General features: G+C 49.9%; 1 protein-coding gene across 1 annotated transcript in view; it reads right to left on the bottom strand.

Moving 5' to 3' along the window:
- dram2b (DNA-damage regulated autophagy modulator 2b) overlaps nucleotides 1-23,435 on the bottom strand; it is a 470,741-nt gene extending 447,306 nt beyond the window's left edge. The window contains exon 1 of the mRNA XM_086011690.1: nucleotides 23,123-23,435. The gene's annotated coding sequence lies outside the window, so the exon portion shown is untranslated. The remainder of the gene's footprint in view (nucleotides 1-23,122) is intronic.
- Between the last annotated feature and the right edge of the window lie 431 nt (nucleotides 23,436-23,866).

Below are 23,866 nucleotides of genomic sequence, written 5' to 3'. Positions count from 1 at the left end.
GAGAGGGGAATAGAGAGATGGGGGCAGAGGGAGAAGGGAATAGAGAGCTAGGGGGCAGAGGGAGAGGGGAATAGAGAGATAGGGGGGCAGAGGGAGAAGGGAATAGAGAGATACGGGGGCAGAGGGAGAAGGGAATAGAGAGCTAGGGGGGCAGAGGGAGAGGGGAATAGAGAGATAGGGGGCAGAGGGAGAGGGGAATAGAGAGATACGGGGGGCAGAGGGAGAGGGGAATAGAGAGCTAGGGGGGCAGAGGGAGAGGGGAATAGAGAGATACGGGGGCAGAGGGAGAAGGGAATAGAGAGATAGGGGGGCAGAGGGAGAGGGGAATAGAGAGATACGGGGCAGAGGGAGAAGGGAATAGAGAGATAGGGGGCAGAGGGAGAAGGGAATAGAGAGATAGGGGGCAGAGGGAGAGGGGAATAGAAAGATACGGGGCAGAGGGAGAAGGGAATAGAGAGATAGGGGGGCAGCGGGAGAGGGGAATAGAGAGATAGGGGGCAGAGGGAGAAGGGAATAGAGAGATAGGGGGCAGCGGGAGAGGGGAATAGAGAGATAGGGGGCAGAGGGAGAGGGGAATAGAGAGATAGGGACAGCGGGAGAAGGGAATAGAGAGATACGGGGACAGCAGGAGAGGGGAATAGAGAGATACGGGGGCAGAGGGAGAGGGGAATAGAGAGATACGGGGGCAGAGGGAGAGGGCAATAGAGAGATACGGGGGCAGAGGGAGAGGGGAATAGAGAGATACGGGGGCAGCAGGAGAGGGGAATAGAGAGATACGGGGGCAGAGGGAGAGGGGAATAGAGAGATACGGGGGCAGAGGGAGAAGGGAATAGAGAGACACGGGGGCAGCGGGAGAAGGGAATAGAGAGATACGGGGGCAGAGGGAGAAGGGAATAGAGAGACACGGGGGCAGAGGGAGAAGGGAATAGAGAGCTAGGGGGCAGAGGGAGAGGGGAATAGAGAGATGGGGGGCAGAGCGAGAAGGGAATAGAGAGATCGGGGGGCAGCGGGAGAAGGGAATAGAGATACGGGAGAAGGGAATAGAGAGATACGGGGGCAGAGCGAGAAGGGAAGAGAGAGATACAGGGGCAGCGGGAGAAGGGAATAGAGATACGGGAGCAGCGGGAGAAGGGAATAGAGAGATACGGGGGCAGAGGGAGAAGGGAATAGAGAGATACGGGGGGCAGAGGGAGAAGGGAATAGAGAGATAGGGGGCAGAGCGAGAAGGGAATAGAGAGATACGGGGGCAGCGGGAGAAGGGAATAGAGATACGGGAGAAGGGAATAGAGAGATACGGGGGCAGAGCGAGAAGGGAAGAGAGAGATACAGGGGCAGCGGGAGAAGGGAATAGAGATACGGGAGCAGCGGGAGAAGGGAATAGAGAGATACGGGGGCAGAGGGAGAAGGGAATAGAGAGATACGGGGGCAGAGGGAGAAGGGAATAGAGAGATACGGGGCAGAGGGAGAAGGGAATAGAGAGATACGGGGGCAGAGGGAGAAGGGAATAGAGAGATACGGGGGCAGAGGGAGAAGGGAATAGAGAGATACGGGGCAGAGGGAGAAGGGAATAGAGAGATACGGGGGCAGAGGGAGAAGGGAATAGAGAGATACGGGGGCAGAGGGAGAGGGGAATAGAGAGATACGGGGGCAGAGGGAGAAGGGAATAGAGAGATACGGGGGCAGAGGGAGAAGGGAATAGAGAGATACGGGGGCAGAGGGAGAAGGGAATAGAGAGATACGGGGACAGAGGGAGAAGGGAATAGAGAGATACGGGGGCAGAGGGAGAAGGGAATAGAGAGATACGGGGGCAGAGGGAGAAGGGAATAGAGAGATACGGGGGCAGAGCGAGAAGGGAATAGAGATACGGGGGCAGAGGGAGAAGGGAATAGAGAGATACGGGGGCAGAGGGAGAAGGGAATAGAGAGATACGGGGGCAGAGCGAGAAGGGAATAGAGATACGGGGGCAGAGCGAGAAGGGAATAGAGATATGGGAGCAGCGGGAGAAGAAGTGATTGGAGTGAGAGGAGACGCATGTGGAGTATAAAAAGCCAGGATAGGCCAGTTGGGCTGAATGGCCTGTTTCTGGGCAGTAAATTTGATGTAATTCCGCCCACAGTGTTGTGTCTGTGTGTTGATAGAGACACTGAAGACAGGAGTTTGGTTTCATAGGTGTTTACTAAGCAAAGTCTGGAGGGGAACCAACGGATATAACACAATATACAGGCTTATATAGCCCGAGTGGCCATTACCGGCATTACAGTACACATGGGGCTCTTAAAGGCACATACACTACAATTCCTCCCCTTTTAGCTAACCAGTACATAATATTTTAAGTAATTATTAATTACATGTTATAAGAAAAATGATATACACATTGCTGCAGTTAATTAATTATAAGTCAGTCTCTCTGGAGGCTTCCTGACTCGGTCCGGATAACGCCTCGGTGGTGTCGTAGTTTCTGGTGGTGTAGTAGGTTCTTTTGGCAAGGCTGATTCGGCTTGAATGCCAGTGTCGGGTTCATCGGGTTCCAGTATCACCGGATCGGAGGTAGATATGGGTATCTCTACTTCATCGTTAGGCGTATAGAGTTGTGGTGTAGGTTGTCCCTTCTCGGATGACTCTATGATTTGGTCAGCATGGCGCCTTATTATGCTTTCTCCGATGTCCACGGTATACATCAGCGGTCCTAGTCGTGTGCAGATAGTTCCAGGCTGCCATTTCTCGGTACGGTAGTCCCGGGCCAAAACTTGTTGACCTATCTGGAAGGTTCTAGTTGGCCTTTCATTCATGCCTTGAAATTGCCGGTTCTCCACGTCCCTTCCGATGTTGGGCTTGATCAAATCCAGCCGGCATCTTAGGCTTCTATTGAAGAACATCATGGCGGGAGTTTGGTTGGTAACCATATGTGTTGCATTCCTGTATGCAAACAAGAAGTTATCCACCTTGTGCTGAAGTTTTATGTCTTCATTACCCATGGCCTTTATGGCCTTCTTGAAGGTCTGGACAAACCTTTCAGCCAATCCATTGGTGGCGAGATGGTATGGGGCGGACGCGTAGTGCTTAACCCCATTGTTTTTTAAGAACTTCCTGAATTCTTCGGACACAAATTGCGGTCCATTATCAGAACAGATCTGTTCCGGCAGCCCATTCCTGGCAAATATGGTCCTTAATACTGTGATGGTTTTTTCCGTGGTGGTGGAGGACATCTTTATTACCTCCAACCACTTGGAGTGTGCATCAACCGCGATTAAGAAGATTGAGTCCATAAATGGACCAGCAAAGTCGATGTGTACCCTTTGCCAGGGAGATGAGGGCCACTCCCATGGATGCAGAGGGGCTTGGGGTGGAGCATTTTGGACCTTCTGGCATCCTAGGCAACTCTTGGTCATTTCTTCTATGTCTCCATCGATACCTGGCCACCATACAAATGCTCTGGCTAGGTTCTTCATTTTCACTCCACCCAGATGCCCCTCGTGAAGCTCCTTTAGCACTTTATCCTGGAGTTTGGGTGGAATCACCACTCTGGATCCACACATCAAGGTTCCTCGGCATACTGACAGCTGTTCTCTTCTTTGCGAGAATGCTGGCAACAGTGGTTCGCCATGTGCTGGCCATCCCTTCACCGTTAAGTCGTAGACTCGTGAGAGAGTCGGGTCATTTCTCGTTTCCTTTTCAATGGCAGAATTTGTCACTGGTAGACATTCCACTATGGTTGAGTGGAACATCTCCACTGGGTCTACTGTAGGTGCCTCTTCTACCGTTGGCAACGGTAGGCGTGATAAACCGTCAGCATTCCCATGCTGTTTTGATCCTTTGTATTCTATGTTGTATTGGTGTGCCCCTAGAAAAAGGGACCACCTCTGTAGCCTTTGCGCTGTCATAATGGGAACACCCTTTTTAGGGTTGAATATGGAGATGAGGGGTTGATGGTCAGTCAACAAGGTAAATTTTTGTCCGTGTAGGTAATGGTTGAATTTCTTCACTCCCCATACCACGCTGAGTGCTTCCCTGTCGATTTGGGCATAGTTACGCTCAGCTGAGTTCAATGAGCGTGACGCAAAAGCTATCGGCCGTTCCGAGCCATCAGGGAATTTATGCGATAATACTGCTCCTATGCCATAAGGGGATGCATCGCACGCCAGTCTGATTGGCAGTGATGGGTTGTAATGAGCCAAAACTTCTTTGGACGTGATTAAGTCTTTGCATTTATGGAAGGCACGTTTACAGTCTTCGCTCCATTTCCAAATTACTCCTGTTTGTAGCAGTTCATTAAGAGGGTGTAGAAGAGTTGATAAGTTCGGTAAAAATTTATGATAGTAATTTATTAATCCCAGGAACGACCTTAATTGTGAAACATTTTCAGGAGCTGGGGCTTTTATGACCGCTTCAATTTTTTCAGGTGACTTATGCAACCCTTCCTTATTAATTATGTGGCCACAATATGATATTTGATTTTGGAAAAATTCGCACTTGGGGCGATTTGCTCGTAGGCCCCGTTCTCTCAGCCTAGTGAGCACCTGCTCCAAATTGGCAAGGTGCTTGTTGTCGTTTTCTCCTGTTACAAGGATGTCGTCTAGGTAGCATTGAGTCCCCGGAATCCCTTGGAGGACTTGCTCCATAGCTCTTTGCCAGATAGCTGGAGCGGATGCTACTCCGAAAACCAGTCAATTGTACTGGTACAGACCTTTGTGTGTATTTATCGTGAGATATTTTTTAGAGGCCTCTTCAACCTCCATCTGTAGATATGCCTGTGCCAAGTCAATTTTGGTGAAACGTTTCCCTCCGGATAGTGAGGCGAAAATATCTTCTATCCTCGGAAGAGGATACTGTACCGTGTGAAGGACCGGGTTTACCGTCACCTTGAAGTCTCCACAGATGCAAATTTTTCCCTGTTCTTCAGATTTATCACTATTCAATGCTTTCTTCATGACTGGAACGATGGGTGTTGCCCACTCGCTCCAATCTATTTTGGATAATACGCCTGCATTTTCCAAATTCTCCAGCTCTGCCTCAACTGCTGGACGAATTGCGTATGGCACTGGTCTTGCTTTAAAAAACTTGGGAATTGCTGCATCTTCCACTTTTATTGAGGCGGTGATGCCTTTCAAGGTTCCTAGTTTCTCTTGAAACACTTCTTTGGCGTTGGCCAAGATGTCTTTTAATCGTTCAGGTATGACGTCATCATCATTTTTTTTCTTACTGGTCACCGTCAGTGCCTGAATGGAGTGCCAGTCTAAACGTATTTTCCTGATCTATTCACGTCCTAACAGCGGTGGGCCACCATCTTGTAGAATGTATAAATACAACTTATGTATTTCCTTGCCATTGTATACAACAGGCACCCTTATTTTTCCTTTGGGGTATACTTTCTGCCCCTTATATGTTTTCAAGATAATGGATGTGTCTTTTAAAGGTATATGCGGAAATAGCCTCTCGTAATCCCGTCGATTTATTACGGTCAGAGCGGATCCTGTATCTAGCTCCATTTTAACTGGGGACCCTGCTATCGTGAGGGTAACCCAAATGGTCTGGTAATCATCTTTGGCAAGTACATTATGTAATTTGAGACAGCTTAGTCTCTTGTTTTCGGAGTCGCTATCGCTCTTCTGGTCTTCGGAGCTACTGTCCGTCATCATTTGTACCTTTCTGTACTTTTCTTTATTGATTTTTTTTTTCCTGTCTGTGGATTTATTTTGTCCAGATCAGCATACCCGTGCAATGTGTCCAATCTTTCCGCATTGCCTGCATGCTTTGTCCTTGAACTAGCAGTCCCTGTGGTCATGGGTGGATCTGCCGCAGCGATAACATCTCTCGAAACCCTGTGTCATTTCATGGGTGCCGAAGTCCTGTGTCTTTTGTTGTATCTCTGCAGCTCCTCTTGCGGCTGCTTCGTATGATACAGCCATACTGAAAGCCTTGTCCAGTGTTAAATCTTTTTCAGAAAGCAGCCTTTTCTGTGTTCCTTCACTTAAGAGACCGCAGACGAATTTGTCTCGAAGATAATCTGCTAGTCCTGCCCCGAATTGGCAGTGTTTTGATAGCTTTCTTAATTCGGTGAGGTAATCAGCGTTACTTTCATTCTTGTGTTGATTTCTCTTGAAGAATTTGAATCGTTCCGCTATCAGCAGCGGTGTTGGGTTTAAGTGCTCCTGTAGGGTATCAACAATTTCTTTAAAGTCCTTGTCCTTTGGTTTGGCTGGAGTGATTAAATTTCATAACAGCCCGTGATGTAAGAAAAAGGAGGCTTACCATCAAGTAACTTTAAAGTAAGCTTTAAGTAACTTATAAACACACTATATACAAGAGAGGTCTTTACCATGCCTCTGGTAGAAGCCTCTTACAATACTGAACAGACCAGTATTTATACCAGTCCAACAGGAAGTGACACATGACAGGAAGTGAGGTATGTACACAGTTCATAGTTCACAGTTCACAGGAAGTGATGACATAACTTCCCGGAAGTTATTATTTTTATCACATTCTTCCCTCCTGCAGGTTTAGGAGGCTGTGGTCTACCTTTTGGTCCGCAGCCGCCGAACAAGGAAGAGTCGCACCCGTTTGGATTCCCGTCGTAGAGGGTCGCTGGTCCGCTTACATGCGGTTGGCCATTGGCCAGAGTCCGTGTGGCCTGAATTGCCCTGTGAAGGGTCGGGGAGATCATGGCTTCGAGTACGAGCCCCAATAGGTTCAAAGTCAGACTGCCTCTGTTCAGAGGGAGGTGCAGAGCTGGTCTGTGGCGGACCAGTACTTTCATGCGTGGTACTGGGAGGGTCGCAACCTTGAGCACGGGGTTCTACCGGCACCAAGCTAGTTGGTGTCCGATCAGGATCCTGGAGAGGGGTACCCGATAGGTCCCAAGAGTTTCCTGGTGAAATGCCATCACCCGATGTCCCACTAGGTCCTGGTGGGCAGGGAGCCAGATCCCGTAATGATACGGTAGATTCTCGGCCGTCGGAATATCGTATGTTTGCATAGGTGGGGTTGGCATCGGTTAGTTCGACCTCGTCTACAAGAGGGTCATTTTTAGACGTCCGAACGTATCTTCGGAGTAATACAGGTCCAGGAGTAGTTAGCCATGACGGGAGTGATGTCCCATGAGATGAGCGACGCTGGAATCCAAAGAACCGCTCATGAGGTGTAGTATTTGTGGCTGTAGAAAGCAGGGACCGTATAGAGTGCAATGCATCCGGAAGCACTGTTTCCCATTGCTGGTCTGGTAGGCCCCGAGATCTTAAAGCGAGACGTACGGAATTCCAGATGATACCGTTATACCTCTCTACCTGCCCATTTCCGATGGGATGGTATGGTGTTGTTTTGCTTGTAGCAATTCCCCGTTCTGAGAGGTAGTCCTTGAGTTCCCTCGACATAAAGGATGGACCCCGGTCTGAGTGAATATAAGCCGGCATGCCACAGAGAGAAAATACCTGCTCAAGGCAGCAGATTACTGTGGACGCCAGCATATTGGAGCAGGGGAAGGCAAACGGAAAACGTGAATATTCGTCGATCATGGTGAGCAAATATGTGTTCCGAGTTGAAGAGGGCACTGGGCCCTTAAAATCGATGCTAAGTCGTTGCATCGGTTGGGTTGCATGTATGAGTATACCATCTGAGGGGCGGAAGAACTGAGGTTTTAATTCTGCACAAAGCCGGCATTCTGAGCATATTTTCTTTACATCTCCAGTGGAAAAAGGGAGATTCCGTGATCGTACGAAATGTAGCATGCGCGTAACGCCAGGATGGCACAAACCATTGTGGACATCCATGAGGGTGGAGGATGACATAGTGGAGCAGAATGCCCGCGTGAGGGTGTCCGGGGCCACATTCTCCTTGCCAGGCCGATAGAGAATGGTATAACCAAAAGAGGCCAGTTCCATCCTCCAAAGTTGTATTTTATTATTCTTAATTTTGGTTCGTTTTCGATTATCGAGCATGAAGGCGACTGATCGTTGGTCCGTGATCAATGTAAAGTGCTGGCGAGCTAGAAAATGGTTCCACTTCCGTACTGCCTCTATGATGGCTGTGGCTTCTTTCTCAACCGGAGGATAATGTAGCTCGGCACCTTGTAAGGTCCTGGACATAAATGCTACAGGACGACCTTCCTGATTCAGAGTAGCCGAGATCGCCACCTCCGAGGCATCACATTCAACCACGAAAGGGAGATTCTCATCGATGGAGTGAAGAGCCGCTTTCTCCAACTGTTTTTTGAGAAGGTTAAAGGCTGCAACAGCCGCTGTTCCCAGTGGAAATGATCTAGCATGCAGCAAGGGTTGGATTTTGTCCGAAAAATGAGGAATCCATTTAGCGTAGTATGCAAACAGACCGAGAGCCCGACGTAAAGAAGCCGGATTCTTAGGTGACGGGAGCTCTTGGAGCGGGCGAAGTCTTTCTGGGTCTGGCTTAATGATACCATTGCCTACGCAGTAGCCAAGGATGTTGATGGTCGGTTGCGACTCAACAGATTTGGATTCATTCAGGGTCAAATTACGGCGATGGAGGGCATCTCGAAATTTTTGGAGGTTGGAGTCGTGTTCCTGTTGATCGTGACCTGCAATGGTAATGTTATCAAGATAGGGAAAAGTGTCCCTTAGGTTTTCCTGCTTAACCAGGCCATCCATTGCCCATTGAAAGACAGCCACTCCATTAGTAACCCTGAATGGGAGGCGACGAAATTGGTACAGCCGTCCATTAGCCTCAAAGGCTGTGTACTGCTTATCTGAGACCTTCAAGGGTAACTGATGATAGGCACTTTTTAAATCGTAAGTTGAGAACACTTTGTATTCGGCCAGTTTATTAACCATATCATCAATGCGTGGCAATGGGTAGGCGTCCAAGTCGGTATACTGATTGATGGTTTGCGAATAATCGATGCATAGTCGCTGTTTGTGAGGTTTTAGAGGGTTCTTGACAATGACGACTTGAGCCCGCCAGGGCGACGAACATGGTTCAATGATATCCTCTGCTAGAAGTCGAGAGATTTCAGCCGCAATAAAAGATTGGTCTTCCTGATTAAAGCGCCGCGATTTCGTTATTATCGGTTGGCATTGAGGCGGAATACTGGCAAATAATGAGGGTTCATCAAGTGAAGCTGCTGATAATGCACAAAATGGTAATTTAGACGGTATATTAGAAATAGTAAGTCCGGGTTTGGATCCAGCAAACTCAATGGTGAGTTTCTTATGCTGTTTTTGGAAGTCCAGCCCTAAGAGGAGATCACTACATAAGTCCTTGAGCACCGAAAGTCGGGTGGAGGGATACATACGACCATGAAGTGTCATATCAACAACACAAAAGCCGGAGATTCTGGTATTAAGTGATGACTGGGCCATCGCAATTGCCTGGTCCGATGGGAAGACATGTAGTTTCAATTTCGCAACAATCTGTTCCTTAATGAAACTATCAGTACTTCCTGAGTCAATTAAGGCATCTAAGGTATGCCCTTTAATTGAAATTTTTGTGGCAGCATGAGACAGGTTCTGTGGGCAAGCAGCTGTAATTGGTGTCGTTGCACAGAGAGTGGCTAAAACTCTCGGTGTGCTTCTTCGGGAGAGAGCTCGAGAGGAAGCTTGATAGGTCCTAGCTGGAGCATCTTGATAGGCCCTAATTGGGGCAGTTCGGTAGGCCTTAGCTGGATTGGCCCTCGTAGAGGCCCTTGATAGGCAAACTTTAGCAAAGTGTCCTTTTTTCCCGCAATAACTGCAGATTGCATTGCGAGCAGGGCAGGTTTTCCTAGGGTGAAAAGCATCTCCACAAAAGAAGCATTCCTTCCTAGATTGCCAAGAGGCTGCTAAAGTGGGGTCGTCCTCCTCTTCTTCATCAGAATTATCAGAATTAGATTCCCCCATGATAGGGTTCACCTGAGACCGCTTGAATTGTCTGGTTGCAGCTACAGCAGCAGATCGAGATCTGGGCAGCTGATAGAGGTCTGCATTTCTCTTTGCCAAATCCAGTGAACAAGCTAGGTCAAAAGCTTTTTGTAGCTCAAGTGTTTTACTTTCTAGTAGACGCTGGCGTATAAATGGAGAGGCAATCCCGCAGATGAAAGCATCACGAATCATTTCTTGGCGGTACAGCTCAGCTGAGGCTGCCTGAAAGTTACAATCTACGCTGAGCCTGCGAAGTTCTTGCAGGAATTCGTCAATTGATTCCCCTGGCCCTTGTCGGGCTGTGGCCAGTAGATGTCTAGCATAGACCTCATTTGGGGTCTTGGCATACAGTTTCTTAAGTGCCCGAATCACCTCATCGTAATTATCCCATTCATCAACATATTCGAACACTTTTGGGGTCACATAATTGATAAGTATCTTCAATCTAGCAGGAGCATCCGCTTCACATTCATCCAGAAAATTCTCAAAAGTACGGTACCAATGCTTCCATACCCTGCCAGCTGCTGGTGCATTCGGGTCCAAGTCCAGACGAATAGGTCTAAGGATTTTCTCCATGATGGGTGGTTCCCTGGATCCTTAATTCCGAGTTTGTCCGAAGGTCTAGTATTTGTGAGTGTAAATACTAAGTTACTTAAATTGATGTAAGAAAAAGGAGGCTTACCATCAAGTAACTTTAAAGTAAGCTTTAAGTAACTTATAAACACATTATATACAAGAGAGGTCTTTACCATGCCTCTGGTAGAAGCCTCTTACAATACTGAACAGACCAGTATTTATACCAGTCCAACAGGAAGTGACACATGACAGGAAGTGAGGTATGTACACAGTTCATAGTTCACAGTTCACAGGAAGTGATGACATAACTTCCCGGAAGTTATTATTTTTATCACAGCCCGTATGTCTTTGCGCCCATTAGATTCAGCAGTACTGAAGCTTTTTTTTCATCTTCTATTCCATTTGCAGTGCAATATACCTCCACTCTTTCCACATATGTGGTCCAATCCTCTATCTCTCTATCAAAAGCATCAATATTGCCAGACTTAGGCATCTTAGAAAAGATATGGCGCTTCCCGCGCTTTTCTTTCTTTTCTGCAGAAAAGATATGGCGCCTCCCGCGCTTTCCCGCCACTGCTGCTGATGACAACGCTGTTTCCCGCGGTTTCCGTTCTTTTTTTATTTATTTATTTACAGTTGGAGACTCGTTCCTGCCAGACTTTCTCTCTAGGTCTGAACGCCGACCTGTTTGCAGCGCCGGCCATCTCCCGAGTGCTCCCTCCCCGTCTGTTACTGCTTGCCTCCGCTTTTGCTGCTTGGCCCAGTTGTAAAACCAGCCGCTGGAGCCCCAGCCTGACGCCCAGGAAGGATTAGCGCAGTACCTGCCACCAGCTTGGCCAGCTGGTAAAACCACAGCTTTTTTCACTTTCTTGATTCTTCTGGATGCCAGAGGAATCGATGTCCTTGAGGTGCTGCCGAATTGCAGGTAAGTCCGTTTCCACTTCGTCGCCACTGTTGTGTCTGCGTGTTGATAGAGACACTGAAGACAGGAGTTGGTTTCATAGGTGTTTACTAAGCAAAGTCTGGAGGGGAACTAATGGATATAACACAATATACAGGCTTATATAGCCCGAGTGGCCATTACCGGCATTACAGCACACATGGGGCTCTTAAAGGCACATACACTACACACAGGACCTGGCAGAGTTCCACTTCCTCCACACCCACCAGGTCCAGGAACTACAGCGGTGCCAACAGCAGCAGCATGAGGAGGGCCAGGCGGGGAGGGTTGGCTCTGTGAACTGGTGGGGGTGCGGGAGTGAGGAGAGTTAGTGCGAGCTGGGAGAATGAGAAGTGTGTCACTGTGAACTGAGGGAGTGAGAAGTGTGTCAGTGTGAACTGGGGGAGTGAGAAGTGTGTCAGTGTGAACTGAGGGAGTGAGAAGTGTGTCAGTGTGAACTGGGGGACTGAGAACTGTGTCCGTGTGAACTGAGGGGGTTAGAAGTGTGTCAGTGTGAAGTGAGGGAGTGAGAAGTGTGTCAGTGTGAACTGGGGGAGTGAGAAGTGTGTCAGTGTGAACTGGGGGAGTGAGAAGTGTGTCAGTGTGAACTGGGGGACTGAGAACTGTGTCCGTGTGAACTGAGGGGGTTAGAAGTGTGTCAGTGTGACGTGAGGGAGTGAGAAGTGTGTCAGTGTGAACTGCGGGAGTGAGAAGTGTGTCAGTGTGAACCGAGGGGTTAGAAGTGTGTCAGTGTGAACTGGATGAATGAGAAGTGTGTCACTGTGAACTGGGGGAGTGGGAAGTGTGTCAGTGTGAACTGGGGGAGTGAGAAGTGAGTCAGTGTGAATGGGGGAGTGAGAAGTGTGTTAGTGTGAACTGGAGGGATGATAAGCGTGTCAGTGTGAACTGGGGGAGTGAGAAGTGTGTCAATGTGAACGGGGGAGTGAGAAGTGTGTCAGTGTGAATGGGGGGAGTGAGAAGTGTGTCAGTGTGAACTGGGGGAGTGAGAAGTGTGTCAGTGTGAACTGGGGGAGTGAGAAGTGTGTCAGTGTGAACTGGGGGAGTGAGAAGTGAGTCAGTGTGAACTGGGGGAGTGAGAAGTGTGTCAGTGTGAACTGGGGGAGTGAGAAGTGTGTCAGTGTGAACTGGGGAGTAAGAAGTGTGTCAGTGTGAACTGGGGAGTGAGAAGTGTGTCAGTGTGAACTGGGGAGTGAGAAGTGTGTCAGTGTGAACTGGGGGAGTGAGAAGTGTGTCAGTGTGAACTGGGGAGTAAGAAGTGTGTCAGTGTGAACTGGGGAGTAAGAAGTGTGTCAGTGTGAACTGGGGGAGTGAGAAGTGAGTCAGTGTGAACTGGGGAGTAAGAAGTGTGTCAGTGTGAACTGGGGAGTGAGAAGTGTGTCAGTGTGAACTGGGGGAGTGAGAAGTGTGTCAGTGTGAACTGGAGGAGTGAGAAGTGTGTCAGTGTGAACTGGGGGAGTGAGAAGTGTGTCAGTGTGAACTGGGGAGTGAGAAGTGTGTCAGTGTGAACTAGGGGAGTGAGAAGTGTGTCAGTGTGAAAGTGGGAGTGAGAAGTGTGTCAGTGTGAACTGGGGTAGTGAGAAGTGTGTCAGTGTGAACTGGGGGTGTGAAAGTGTGTCAGTGTGAACTGGGGAGTGAGAAGTGTGTCAGTGTGAACTGGGGGAAGTGAGCAGCGTGTCAGTGTGAACTGGGGGAGTGTGAAGTGTGTCAGTGTGAACTGGGGGAGTGAGAAGTGTGTCAGTGTGAACGGGGGAGTGAGAAGTGTGTCAGGGTGAACAGGGAGTGAGAAGTGTGTCAGTGTGAATAGGGAGTGAGAAGTGTGTCAGTGTGAACTGGGGGAGTGAGAAGTGAGTCAGTGTGAACTGGGGGAAGTGAGAAGTGTGTCAGTGTGAACTGGGGTGTAAGAAGTGAGTCAGTGTGAACTGGGGGAAGTGAGAAGTGTGTCAGTGTGAACTGGGGGAAGTGAGAAGTGTGTCAGTGTGAACTGGGGAGTGAGAAGTGTGTCAGTGTGAACTGGGGGAGTGAGAAGTGAGTCAGTGTGAACTGGGGGAGTGAGAAGTGAGTCAGTGTGAACTGGGGGAGTGAGAAGTGTGTCAGTGTGAACTGGGGGAGTGAGAAGTGAGTCAGTGTGAACTGGGGGAGTGAGAAGTGAGTCAGTGTGAACTGGGGGAGTGAGAAGTGTGTCAGTGTGAATGGGGTAGTGAGAAGTGTGTCAGTTTGAACTGGGGGAGTGAGAAGTGTGTCAGTGTGAACTGGGGGAGTGAGAAGTGTGTCAGTGTGAACTGGGGGAGTGAGAAGGTGAGTCCGTGTGAACTGGAGGGGTGAGAAGTGTGTCAGTGTGAACTGGGGGAGTGAGAAGTGAGTCAGTGTGAACTGGGGAGTGAGAAGTGAGTCAATGTGAACTGGGGGAGTGAGAAGTGAGTCCGTGTGAACTGGGGGGGTGAGAAGTGTGTCAATGTGAACTGGGGGAGTGAGAAGTGTGTCAGTGTGAACTGGGGGAGTGAGAAGTGAGTCAGTGTGAACTGGGGAGTGAGAAGTGAGTCAATGTGAACTGGGGGAGTGAGAAGTGAGTCCGTGTGAACTGGAGGGGTGAGAAGTGTGTCAATGTGAACTGGGGGAGTGAGAAGTGTGTCAGTGTGAACTGGGGGAGTGGGAAGTGAGTCAGTGTGAACTGGGGGAGTGAGAAGTGTGTCAGTGTGAACTGGGGGAGTGAGAAGTGTGTCAGTTTGAACGGGGGAGTGAGAAGTGTGTCAGTGTGAACTGGAGGAGTGAGAAGTGTGTCAGTGTGAACAGGGAGTGAGAAGTGTGTCAGTGTGAAAGTGGGAGTGAGAAGTGTGTCAGTGTGAACTGGGGGAGTGAGAAGTGTCTCAGTGTGAACTGGGGGAGTGAGAAGTGTGTCAGTGTGAACAGGGAGTGAGAAGTGTGTCAGTGTGAACGGGGGGAGTGAGAAGTGTGTCAGTGTGAACTGGGGGAGTGAGAAGTGTGTCAGTGTGAACAGGGAGTGAGAAGTGAGTCAGTGTGAACTGGGGGAGTGAGAAGTGTGTCAGTGTGAACAGGGAGTGAGAAGTGTGTCAGTGTGAACTGGGGGAGTGAGAAGTGAGCCAGTGTGAACTGGGGGAGTGAGAAGTGTGTCAGTGTGAATGGGGGAAGTGAGAAGTGTGTTAGTGTGAACTGGAGGGATGATAAGTGTGTCAGTGTGAACTGGGGGAGTGAGAAGTGTGTCAATGTGAACGGTGGAGTGAAGCGTGTCAGCGTGAACGGGGGAGTGAGAAGTGAGTCAGTGTGAACTGGGGGAGTGAGAAGTGAGTCAGTGTGAACTGGGGGAGTGAGAAGTGTGTCAATGTGAACTGGAGGAGTGAGAAGTGTGTCAGTGTGAACTGGGGGAGTGAGAAGTGTGTCAGTGTGAACAGAGGAGTGAGAAGTGAGTCAGTGTGAACTGGGGGAGTGAGAAGTGAGTCAGTGTGAACTGGGGGAGTGAGAAGTGTGTCAGTGTGAACTGGGGGAGTGAGAAGTGAGTCAGTGTGAACTGGGGGAGTGAGAAGTGTGTCAGTGTGAACTGGGGGGTGAGAAGTGTGTCAGTGTGAACGGGGGGAGTGAGAAGTGTGTCAGTGTGAACTGGAGGAGTGAGAAGTGAGTCAGTGTGAACAGGGAGTGAGAAGTGTGTCAGTGTGAACTGGGGGAGTGAGAAGTGTGTCAGTGTGAACTGGGGGAGTGAGAAGTGTGTCAGTGTGAACTGGGGGAGTGAGAAGTGAGTCAGTGTGAACTGGGGAGTAAGAAGTGTGTCAGTGTGAACTGGGGAGTAAGAAGTGAGTCAGTGTGAACTGGCGGAAGTGAGATGTGTGTCAGTGTGAACTGGGGAGTGAGAAGTGTGTCAGTGTGAACTGGGGGAGTGAGAAGTGTGTCAGTGTGAACTGGGGGAGTGAGAAGTGTGTCAGTGTGAACTGGGAGTGAGAAGTGTGTCAGTGTGAACTGGGGGAGTGAGAAGTGTGTCAGTGTGAACTGGGGGAGTGAGAAGTGTGTCAGTGTGAACTGGGGGAGTGAGAAGTGTGTCAGTGTGAACTGGGGGAGTGAGAAGTGAGTCAGTGTGAACAGGGAGTGAGAAGTGTGTCAGTGTGAACTGGGGGAGTGAGAAGTGTGTCAGTGTGAACTGGGGGAGTGAGAAGTGTGTCAGTGTGAACTGGGGGAGTGAGAAGTGAGTCAGTGTGAACTGGGGAGTAAGAAGTGTGTCAGTGTGAACTGGGGAGTAAGAAGTGAGTCAGTGTGAACTGGCGGAAGTGAGATGTGTGTCAGTGTGAACTGGGGAGTGAGAAGTGTGTCAGTGTGAACTGGGGGAGTGAGAAGTGTGTCAGTGTGAACTGGGGGAGTGAGAAGTGTGTCAGTGTGAACTGGGGGAGTGAGAAGTGTGTCAGTGTGAACTGGGGGAGTGAGAAGTGTGTCAGTGTGAACTGGAGGAGTGAGAAGTGTGTCAGTGTGAACTGGGGGAGTGAGAAGTGTGTCAGTGTGAACTGGGGGAGTGAGAAGTGTGTCAGTGTGAACAGGGAGTGAGAAGTGTGTCAGTGTGAACTGGGGGAGTGAGAAGTGTGTCAGTGTGAACTGGGGAGTGAGAAGTGTGTCAGTGTGAACTAGGGGAGTGAGAAGTGTGTCAGTGTGAAAGTGGGAGTGAGAAGTGTGTCAGTGTGAACTGGGGGAGTGAGAAGTGTGTCAGTGTGAACTGGGGTAGTGAGAAGTGTGTCAGTGTGAACTGGGGGAGTGAGAAGTGTGTCAGTGTGAACTGGGGGAGTGAGAAGTGTGTCAGTGTGAACTGGGGTAGTGAGAAGTGTGTCAGTGTGAACGGGAGGAGTGAGAAGTGTGTCAGTGTGAAAGTGGCAGTGAGAAGTGTGTCAGTGTGAACTGGGGAGTGAGAAGTGTGTCAGTGTGAACTGGGGGTGTGAAAAGTGTGTCAGTGTGAACTGGGGGAAGTGAGAAGTGTGTCAGTGTGAACTGGGGGAGTGAGAAGTGTGTCAGTGTGAACTGGGGGAGTGAGAAGTGTGTCAGTGTGAACAGGGGGAGTGAGAAGTGTGTCAGTGTGAACTGGGGGAGTGAGAAGTGTGTCAATGTGAACTGGGGGAGTGAGAAGTGAGTCAGTGTGAACTGGAGGAGTGAGAAATGAGTCAGTGTGAACTGGAGGAGTGAGAAGTGAGTCAGTGTGAACTGGGGGAGTGAGAAGTGTGTCAATGTGAACTGGAGGAGTGAGAAGTGTGTCAGTGTGAACTGGGGGAGTGAGAAGTGTGTCAGTGTGAACAGAGGAGTGAGAAGTGTGTCAGTGTGAACGGGGAGTGAGAAGTGAGTCAGTGTGAACTGGGGGAGTGAAAAGTGTGTCAGTGTGAACTGGGGGAGTGAGAAGTGAGTCAGTGTGAACTGGGGGAGTGAGAAGTGAGTCAGTGTGAACTGGGGGAGTGAGAAGTGTGTCAGTGTGAACTGGGGGAGTGAGAAGTGTGTCAGTGTGAACTGGGGGAGTGAGAAGTGTGTCAGTGTGAACTGGGGGAGTGAGAAGTGTGTCAGTGTGAACTGGGGGAGTGAGAAGTGTGTCAGTGTGAACTGGGGGAGTGAGAAGTGTGTCAGTGTGAACTGGAGGAGTGAGAAGTGAGTCAGTGTGAACTGGGGAGTAAGAAGTGTGTCAGTGTGAATGGGGTAGTGAGAAGTGTGTCAGTGTGAACTGGAGGAGTGAGAAGTGTGTCAGTGTGAACTGGGGAGTGAGAAGTGTGTCAGTGTGAACTGGAGGAGTGAGAAGTGCGTCAGTGTGAACTGGGGAGTGAGAAGTGTGTCAGGTTGAACTGGGGGAGTGAGAAGTGTGTCAGTGTGAATGGGGTAGTGAGAAGTGTGTCAGTGTGAACTGGGGGAGTGAGAAGTGTGTCAGTGTGAATGGGGTAGTGAGAAGTGAGTCAGTGTGAACTGGGGGAGTGAGAAGTGTGTCAGTGTGAAAGCGGGAGTGAGAAGTGTGTCAGTGTGAACTGGGGGAGTGAGAAGTGTGTCAGTGTGAACTGGGGGAGTGAGAAGTGTGTCAGTGTGAACTGGGGGAGTGAGAAGTGAGTCAGTGTGAACTGGGGGAGTGAGAAGTGAGTCATTGTGAACTGGTGGAGTGAGAAGTGAGCCAGTGTGAACTGGGGGAGTGAGAAGTGTGTCAGTGTGAATGGGGGAAGTGAGAAGTGTGTTAGTGTGAACTGGAGGGATGATAAGTGTGTCAGTGTGAACTGGGGGAGTGAGAAGTGTGTCAATGTGAACGGTGGAGTGAAGCGTGTCAGCGTGAACGGGGGAGTGAGAAGTGAGTCAGTGTGAACTGGGGGAGTGAGAAGTGAGTCAGTGTGAACTGGGGGAGTGAGAAGTGTGTCAATGTGAACTGGAGGAGTGAGAAGTGTGTCAGTGTGAACTGGGGGAGTGAGAAGTGTGTCAGTGTGAACAGAGGAGTGAGAAGTGAGTCAGTGTGAACTGGGGGAGTGAGAAGTGAGTCAGTGTGAACTGGGGGAGTGAGAAGTGTGTCAGTGTGAACTGGGGGAGTGAGAAGTGAGTCAGTGTGAACTGGGGGAGTGAGAAGTGTGTCAGTGTGAACTGGGGGGTGAGAAGTGTGTCAGTGTGAACGGGGGGAGTGAGAAGTGTGTCAGTGTGAACTGGAGGAGTGAGAAGTGAGTCAGTGTGAACAGGGAGTGAGAAGTGTGTCAGTGTGAACTGGGGGAGTGAGAAGTGTGTCAGTGTGAACTGGGGGAGTGAGAAGTGTGTCAGTGTGAACTGGGGGAGTGAGAAGTGAGTCAGTGTGAACTGGGGAGTAAGAAGTGTGTCAGTGTGAACTGGGGAGTAAGAAGTGAGTCAGTGTGAACTGGCGGAAGTGAGATGTGTGTCAGTGTGAACTGGGGAGTGAGAAGTGTGTCAGTGTGAACTGGGGGAGTGAGAAGTGTGTCAGTGTGAACTGGGGGAGTGAGAAGTGTGTCAGTGTGAACTGGGGGAGTGAGAAGTGTGTCAGTGTGAACTGGGGGAGTGAGAAGTGTGTCAGTGTGAACTGGAGGAGTGAGAAGTGTGTCAGTGTGAACTGGGGGAGTGAGAAGTGTGTCAGTGTGAACTGGGGGAGTGAGAAGTGTGTCAGTGTGAACAGGGAGTGAGAAGTGTGTCAGTGTGAACTGGGGGAGTGAGAAGTGTGTCAGTGTGAACTGGGGAGTGAGAAGTGTGTCAGTGTGAACTAGGGGAGTGAGAAGTGTGTCAGTGTGAAAGTGGGAGTGAGAAGTGTGTCAGTGTGAACTGGGGGAGTGAGAAGTGTGTCAGCGTGAACTGGGGTAGTGAGAAGTGTGTCACTGTGAACTGGGGGAGTGAGAAGTGTGTCAGTGTAAACTGGGGTAGTGAGAAGTGTGTCAGTGTGAACTGGGGGAGTGAGAAGTGTGTCAGTGTGAACTGGGGGAGTGAGAAGTGTGTCAGTGTGAACTGGGGTAGTGAGAAGTGTGTCAGTGTGAACGGGAGGAGTGAGAAGTGTGTCAGTGTGAAAGTGGCAGTGAGAAGTATGTCAGTGTGAACTGGGGAGTGAGAAGTGTGTCAGTGTGAACTGGGGGTGTGAAAAGTGTGTCAGTGTGAACTGGGGGAAGTGAGAAGTGTGTCAGTGTGAACTGGGGGAGTGAGAAGTGTGTCAGTGTGAACTGGGGGAGTGAGAAGTGTGTCAGTGTGAACAGGGGGAGTGAGAAGTGTGTCAGTGTGAACTGGGGGAGTGAGAAGTGTGTCAATGTGAACTGGGGGAGTGAGAAGTGAGTCAGTGTGAACTGGAGGAGTGAGAAGTGAGTCAGTGTGAACTGGAGGAGTGAGAAGTGAGTCAGTGTGAACTGGGGGAGTGAGAAGTGTGTCAATGTGAACTGGAGGAGTGAGAAGTGTGTCAGTGTGAACTGGGGGAGTGAGAAGTGTGTCAGTGTGAACAGAGGAGTGAGAAGTGTGTCAGTGTGAACGGGGAGTGAGAAGTGAGTCAGTGTGAACTGGGGGAGTGAAAAGTGTGTCAGTGTGAACTGGGGGAGTGAGAAGTGAGTCAGTGTGAACTGGGGGAGTGAGAAGTGAGTCAGTGTGAACTGGGGGAGTGAGAAGTGTGTCAGTGTGAACTGGGGGAGTGAGAAGTGTGTCAGTGTGAACTGGGGGAGTGAGAAGTGTGTCAGTGTGAACTGGGGGAGTGAGAAGTGTGTCAGTGTGAACTGGGGGAGTGAGAAGTGTGTCAGTGTGAACTGGGGGAGTGAGAAGTGTGTCAGTGTGAACTGGAGGAGTGAGAAGTGAGTCAGTGTGAACTGGGGAGTAAGAAGTGTGTCAGTGTGAATGGGGTAGTGAGAAGTGTGTCAGTGTGAACTGGAGGAGTGAGAAGTGTGTCAGTGTGAACTGGAGGAGTGAGAAGTGTGTCAGTGTGAACTGGGGAGTGAGAAGTGTGTCAGTGTGAACTGGAGGAGTGAGAAGTGCGTCAGTGTGAACTGGGGAGTGAGAAGTGTGTCAGTTTGAACTGGGGGAGTGAGAAGTGTGTCAGTGTGAATGGGGTAGTGAGAAGTGTGTCAGTGTGAACTGGGGGAGTGAGAAGTGTGTCAGTGTGAACTGGGGAGTGAGAAGTGGGTCAGTGTGAACTAGGGGAGTGAGAAGTGTGTCAGTGTGAACTGGGGGAGTGAGAAGTGTGTCAGTGTGAATGGGGTAGTGAGAAGTGAGTCAGTGTGAACTGGGGGAGTGAGAAGTGTGTCAGTGTGAAAGTGGGAGTGAGAAGTGTGTCAGTGTGAACTGGGGGAGTGAGAAGTGTGTCAGTGTGAACTGGGGGAGTGAGAAGTGTGTCAGTGTGAACAGGGGAGTGAGAAGTGTGTCAGTGTGAACTGGGGGTGTGAAAAGTGTGTCAGTGTGAACTGGGGAGTGAGAAGTGTGTCAGTGTGAACAGGGGAGTGAGAAGTGTGTCAATGTGAACTGGGGGAAGTGAGAAGTGTGTCAGTGTGAACTGGGGGAAGTGAGAAGTGAGTCAGTGTGAACTGGGGGAGTGAGAAGTGAGTCAGTGTGAACTGGGGGAGTGAGAAGTGAGTCAGTGTGAACTGGGGGAGTGAGAAGTGAGTCCGTGTGAACTGGAGGGGTGAGAAGTGTGTCAATGTGAACTGGGGGAGTGAGAAGTGTGTCAGTGTGAACTGGGGGAGTGAGAAGTGAGTCAGTGTGAACTGGGGAGTGAGAAGTGTGTCAGCGTGAACTGGGGGAGTGAGAAGTGTGTCCGTGTGAACGGGGAGTGAGAAGTGTGTCAGTATGAACTGGGGGAGTGAGAAGTGTGTCAGTGTGAACTGGGGGAGTGAGAAGTGAGTCAGTATGAACTGGGGAGTGAGAAGTGTGTCAGTGTGAACTGGGGAGTGAGAAGTGAGTCAGTGTGAACTGGGGGGGTGAGAAGTGTGTCAGTGTGAACTGGGGGAGTGAGAAGTGTGTCAGTGTGAACTGGGGGAGTGAGAAGTGTGTCAGTGTGAACTGGGGGAGTGAGAAGTGAGTCAGCGTGAACTGGGGGAGTGAGAAGTGTGTCAGCGTGAACTGGGGGAGTGAGAAGTGCGTCAGTGTGAACTGGGGGAGTGAGAAGTGAGTCAGTGTGAACGGGGGAGTGAGAAGTGAGTCAGTGTGAACGGGGGAGTGAGAAGTGAGTCAGTGTGAACTGGGGGAGTGAGAAGTGTGTCAGTGTGAACTGGGGAGTGAGAAGTGTGTCAGTGTGAACTGGGGGAGTGAGAAGTGAGTCACTGTGAACTGGGGGAGTGAGAAGTGTGTCAGTGTGAACAGGGAGTGAGAAGTGTGTCAGTGTGAACTGGGGGAGTGAGAAGTGTGTCAGTTTGAACTGGAGGAGTGAGAAGTGTGTCAGTGTGAACTGGGGGAGTGAGAAGTGTGTCAGTGTGAACTGGAGGAGTGAGAAGTGTGTCAGTGTGAACTGGGGAGTGAGAAGTGAGTCAGTGTGAACTGGGGGAGTGAGAAGTGAGTCAGTGTGAACTGGGGGAGTGAGAAGTGTGTCAGTTTGAACTGGGGGAGTGAGAAGTGTGTCAGTGTGAACTGGGGGAGTGAGAAGTGTGCCAGTGTGAACTGGGGGAGTGAGAAGTGTGTCAGTGTGAACTGGGGGAGTGAGAAGTGTGTCAGTGTGAACTGGGGGAGTGAGAAGTGTGTCAGTGTGAACAGGGAGTGAGAAGTGTGTCAGTGTGAACAGGGAGTGAGAAGTGTGTCAGTGTGAACTGGGGGAGTGAGAAGTGTGTCAGTGTGAACAGGGAGTGAGAAGTGTTGTCAGTGTGAACAGGGAGTGAGAAGTGTGTCAGTGTGAACAGGGAGTGAGAAGTGTGTCAGTGTGAACAGGGAGTGAGAAGTGTGTCAGTGTGAACTGGAGGAATGAGAAGTGTGTCAGTGTGAACTGGGGGAAGTGAGAAGTGTGTCAGTGTGAATGGGGGGAGTGAGAAGTGTGTCAGAGTGAACTGGGGGAGTGAGAAGTGTGTCAGTGTGAACTGGGGGAGTGAGAAGTGAGTCGGTGTGAACGGGGGGAGTGAGAAGTGTGTCAGTGTGAATGGGGGGAGTGAGAAGTGTGTCAGTGTGAACTGGGGGAGTCAGAAGTGTGTCAGTGTGAATGGGGGGAGTGAGAAGCGTCCTTGATCATCACGGAGTAACAAAGTTTGAATCGGAGTCCTACAGTGAGGTTGTGGTTGGACAGAGCATGGTAACGGCTCACAGCTCCAGGCTTCAAATTCACAGTGCACAGTTTCCAAAGAAACATTCCAGCTCAAAATACTGGGGTTTGAAAATAAGTAATAATCAGAGACTGAACCTGAATCCATTCCCAGGAGTGAAAAGGTCATTACTCTCAACACGCTCCCCTGCTTCTCGTCAGACGTCACGTCCTCGCCCCATGAACCCGGCCCAAGGGTAAGAGGTCTGTCTGCCTGCACCAGTGTTTCGAATGCAATACCTGGTCATTTACAGACTATTTATTGTTTATTGCAATTCCTACTCTTATTAAAATACGGTCAGTGTGCCTGAGATTTTACCATTCTGATCCCAGGAGTCCTTTTCCCAAGACAGTTTAACACTCCCGCATCGAAGTCAGAAGGTGTGGGTTTAAGTCGCACCCCAGAGACTTCAGAACATAATCCAGGCCAACACTCCAGTGCAGTGCTCAGGACTCCAGTGCAGTGCTCAGGGAGTGCTGCACTGTTGGAGGTGCCATCTTTCAGATGAGACCTTAAACCGAGTCTCCGCTGGACATCAAAGATCCCACGGCCCCTCTTGGAAGAGCAGGAGACTTCCCCTTGGTATCCTGGTCAATATTTATCTCTCAACCAACATCGCTAATACAGATAATGTGGTCATTATCTCATTGCTGCTTGTGGGATCTTGCTGTGCGTAAATTGGCTGCCCCGTTTCCTACATTACAACAGTGACTACACTTCAAAAAGCACTTCATTGGTTGTAAAGTGCTTCGGGTCGTCCTGCGGTGATGAAAGGTGTTGTATAAATCCAATCCTTTCTTTCATCTGCAGGATGGAGACTGTCACTTTAAACGTGTAGTTAACTGGCCTCCCCTCGCCATGCTACAGTGTAATGCAGGATCAGGGGCACTACAGGGAGAAGAGAATGAATCATTTAGACTGTCAGAGAGTAAAGTCCTCAGTCGAGTCGAGCTCCCACGGTCGGGCTGGAGGGTCCAGTGTACAGCTCCAGATTCAAACCCGTTACCCAATGATAGTAAGCTGGGCTTTCTTACCAGGACAGAGATTCTGCAGCCAGAGCCCACATTCGGTGCGAACTGTGCATGGACCCACTCGCTGCTCCCGCAGGGTACAGTGCCAGCCTCGCTGTGTTCAGTGTCCCCGAGCTCTGCGTTCCCAGCAGTGTAAGTACCAGCCTGCTTTGTATCCACTTTGATGCCAGTCTCCTCCAAGCACAGTTCTCCAGTGCTGAACAAGGTCCCTGTATTATCAGTGCTGCTCTTAAAAAGCTGGCTGTACCTCTGCTTCAAACTCTTCCTACTCCAGTAACCCTGTGTTGTGCATTCCCTACATTCATGTCCTGTCCACTTCAGTGTTTACACTGGGTTACAGCTGGGTGTCTTCCTGTTTGACACCAACAAATTTAACAGGGAAACTAAGAGACGTCTCAGCCGTGAAAGAAACTACTCCGACACACAGCTCCATCTGCAGGATAGGGAGATTATCATTGTTACAATACACAGCTCCATCTGCAGGATAGGGAGATTATCACTGTTACAATACACAGCTCCATCTGCAGGATAGGGAGATTATCATTGTTACAACACACAGCTCCATCTGCAGGATAGGGAGATTATCATTGTTACAATACACAGCTCCATCTGCAGGATAGGGAGATTATCACTGTTACAATACACAGCTCCATCTGCAGGATAGGGAGATTATCATTGTTACAATACACAGCTCCATCTGCAGGATAGGGAGACTATCATTGTTACAACACACAGCTCCACCTGCAG

The sequence above is a fragment of the Somniosus microcephalus genome, chromosome 18, assembly GCF_052327205.1.
Source record: "Somniosus microcephalus isolate GS21.2 chromosome 18, FLI_Smic_1.0, whole genome shotgun sequence".
Classification (NCBI taxonomy): domain Eukaryota; kingdom Metazoa; phylum Chordata; class Chondrichthyes; order Squaliformes; family Somniosidae; genus Somniosus; species Somniosus microcephalus.
This window is presented reverse-complemented; position numbering and strand designations above follow the sequence as displayed.